Here is a 3,897-nt window from a genome sequence, read left to right as displayed (position 1 = left end):
TGTCTGAAAAAGGTAGATCACTCTTTAAAACTGATAAAAAACTAAGTCACACTGAAGTGGTTTTGTGAAACTTATCCAAGTTCTTCAGTACAATTGACGTGTTTTCCTTTCAACATAGATATGGCAGAGTTGAATAGACTCCCTGGAGACTCCACAGTTATTTTCAGTAGCAACAAGAGCCCATCCCAAACATAACTTCCAATCTGTCATCCCTCCTTGAATACTAAAAAGAGCCTCTTCCCCTTGTAATATACTGAAACCAACTCTGTATAACAAAAACACCTCCAATACTCCAGTACTACCTGAATAATTTTCTTAGATATGTATCCCAATGCCACAATTGCACCCATGCAGATAAAGTCAGAAGAATTGAGCACTGCCTTTTCTCAAAACCTACCAGCATGGGAAGTTCCACTGTGAGATACACATTTCTGCCAGGGGCAGCATATAGCATCTTGGAATTTAAAAGAACCACTAAGGAGGAGAAGATACACACAGAGGGAAACAAAGATTTATTGCAAGCTAGAAAGTTTGGGGAGTCCCCTCCAAAAAAACCATAATTTTTAAAATAAAGTGCCAGCTCAGTAGTAGTTCTATGTAACAGCAAAAGTCAGAAGTTATAGCAGAGATAATTTATATCTTTTTTTGGCCAGTGACTTGTATTCTTACAGGCAAGTAATTACGAGCATTTCCCTCCATTATTATAGATATAAGATGTTTACATTTCTGGCAAAGTTATGGTTATTGTGGAAGTAAGAGTTTTGATTTTATGACAGCAACTGTTCATATTCTTAGTAGAGTCTTAAACTTCAACAATAAGGTTAGGAGACTGTTTTCATGGTGTTATTATTTCTTGTAGGACTGCAAGATTACTCTAAAGAAAAGAAAAAATTAAGATACATTGTTTGAATGTGATTCCTCATTCGAGCAAATGCATCATTTACAGAACATATTCACATTTCTCATGCTCAAAGTTTATGTAACAGTGTGCTCCCTTTCCAAAAATTTGCATGCAAGGTCTGAAAATTTTTTCTCCTACTAGGAACAAAGTCCTACCCACATACTTATTAGAATCTTTTAAATGTCTTTTCAAAAGGAGATGGGTCTTGGGATAAAACACGAGACATGAAAGGCCTGAAGACTGCATACAATTCTCTTGTGAACCACAAGACGTGACGCTCTGACAGCACAGCCAGCCCTTGAGCATTTCTGTACGTCTGCAATCCAACCTGTGCTCAGTCCCACAGCACAGCTGCAGTCCCAGGGGGGCATTCTCCTGAGCCCACAGCACCTGACATCCCTGGCACCAGCCCTTCCTCATGTCTCAGTCCCAGTGCCAGGGGCTGAGCAGCCACAGAGCCCAGCACAGAGGCACCATGACAGCACCTAGAATGGAAAATGGGATCTGAAGCTTAACTTGCCCTGACAGACAACAGAGACAATTAAAACCACTGATATGATGTGTGTGCACCTATACGGAAATCACAGCAAAGGAAGAGAAATGGAGTGCTATCCTACTATCTCTGCTCAAAAGAGGATTTCTACCAACCTTTTTGGGACTGTATCAGTCAAAAACTAACAAAGACATAGTATTTAATTGTCTTAAGATATTTCTCAGTTCCATGGCACATGCATACAAAAGAAAACAACTTTGGTTTCCTATTACTATGAATGCATTAAGCACAGCATCAAAAGTATTCCTGAAACCATTTTGTTTATCTTCTGGCATTGAATTTGATATGACTAGAAACAATTCAAAATTTGTTAAAATAATTTTGAAGCCAAATATTATCATCATCAAAGCTCATGCAAGTGCTCATGCCCATGCACTGGAAAAATAGGAATATCATATCATATTATATTTGTCATGATTATTGATAGTAAAACATTTTAGGACAGGTTGTAAGAACAATTGAGAGTGGTAAGGAATGATTGTATTATTAAATTTCATCATTGGCCCAGTGGACTTAAGACAACAAGTACACAATCTCTTTCTGTTTTTTAAATTATTATTTATATGGACTTAGCTGTCCTCTATTAAACAATGTCATATAACCGTATCAGATAAAAAAAAGCAATTGATCAGTTGAACAACATAGAAAGGTTTATTATCTGTATGCAACATTGCAGACTATTTGCAGTTTGAGTACCTAAAGAGCCATTCCAAAAAATGTGTCGCCAAAGGAAATGAATTTGGATTAATTTAGCTGATTCTCATTCTAGAATTGCAGCCTAATAACAAATTCTCCCTGATGTCTTCCTATTCCTACTGCTCAGTGAGGTCAGACAGGAGGTTCAAAGGGACAGGTAATTTATTTTGCAGTCAGTCTTGGCTTCTTGGTCTACAGTTAATCATCAGTTTTATTTCAATGGGAGTAGTGACCAAACATGCCTTCCTGTATGACCAGCTCAAGAGATAGTTCATCCTCTGACTACTAAACACAATATAGAATATTAAGAATCAACTTTTACAAGCACCAGCTGATAAAGTCTTTGTTACAAACTGCTGTGAGGTGTACATCCCCAGTGTTCATACTACCAGCCATTTGCTAGTGTTCATCTTACTTCCTGGAATCTTCACACTTCCTCCTGGGAGAGGAGGCCTCAATACAACCTCTCCTCCTGCACACTCAAAAGCTACACCACCAAGAATCAAAACAGTTCTCTCATCTATTCTGTGCTGAAGGAACTGTTAGTTTCTTAAAAGTGGCAGACGACCAACTGCTAACACCAAAAGCAACATTCCCAAAACTAAGACTGGGTAACAGATTTTGTTCAATGCCTTTAGGCCTTTGAATAACAAGATGTCAGCAGCCCCGATCAAGCAGCCACAGAATCAGTCATAGAATGGTTGGCATTGGAAGGAACCTCTGGGGGTCATGTGACCCAACTACCTTGCTCAAGAAGGGATACCTAAAGCAAGTTGCCCAGGACCATGTCAAAATGGATTTTGAATCTCCAAGGATGGAGACTTCACAGCCTTCCTGGGCAATCTGTGAGTGACCACACTCAGGACAGAAAAGTGTTTCCTGACGCTCTGATAGCACTTCCTGTGCTCCTGTTTAAACACACAGCCTGCTAGAATGATGGCAGAGAGAGACTACCTGGATTACTATGCAGAGCTGGAAAACAAGGTGGCTTTGGTAAATGAGAAAACATTAAACATGTCTATGCACAATTATAGCCTTCATACACATAAGGATCAGTTCTTCCACTCTTTTAGAGGTCCTGTTATGAGCTTTGTGATACATCTTCTGTGACAAGCTCAAATTGCAACCTTCCTGCTCTTCTGCCTCTATCAAAAGATCAGCCTCACCCTCTGCAGTGATGGGCAACATAAATAAATTACAGTGAAATTTCTGCAAACTGTCATCTGGAAAGGGCCAAGAAGTCTGATTTTCTTCATTGCAGAAGCTTTGGGTAGGAGTTTGAATCTTTGTTATGAGCTGTGGGGTTTTTTTCCGTAAAAATATTAGTTTAACGTTTTTTTAAAAGATTTTGCTTTTTTTTGTGGGCATATCATCAAAGCATATTCGTTTAATACTTGCTATCATTCATTTACTGGAGAAAAATCATTAAATACATGTCACTTCAAAACTGCATGACACAATATAAAATTGAAATGACCTTTATTTTGGCATACCAGTGCATTGAGTTAGAGTATTAAGAAGTCCCAAGTGTAGCCTGTTTACAGATGCCAGACAAACTACTACTATGGCTCTAATGTGCTCAAAGATTGTGCAGTGTATGAGCAACTGTAACTAACTGAAAATAGTGAATTAGCTGTGGGGGACGATTCACAGCTTACCAATGGGAAAAGCCACTACTTCAAGAAAATGGTTTCATTTATGTTGGAAATTTGACCAAATCGAAGTGGAAATTTTGACCAAGTACTCA

Source organism: Sylvia atricapilla, chromosome 3 (genome assembly GCF_009819655.1).
Source record: "Sylvia atricapilla isolate bSylAtr1 chromosome 3, bSylAtr1.pri, whole genome shotgun sequence".
Lineage (NCBI taxonomy): Eukaryota > Metazoa > Chordata > Aves > Passeriformes > Sylviidae > Sylvia > Sylvia atricapilla.
Note: the sequence above shows the minus strand (reverse complement) of the source record.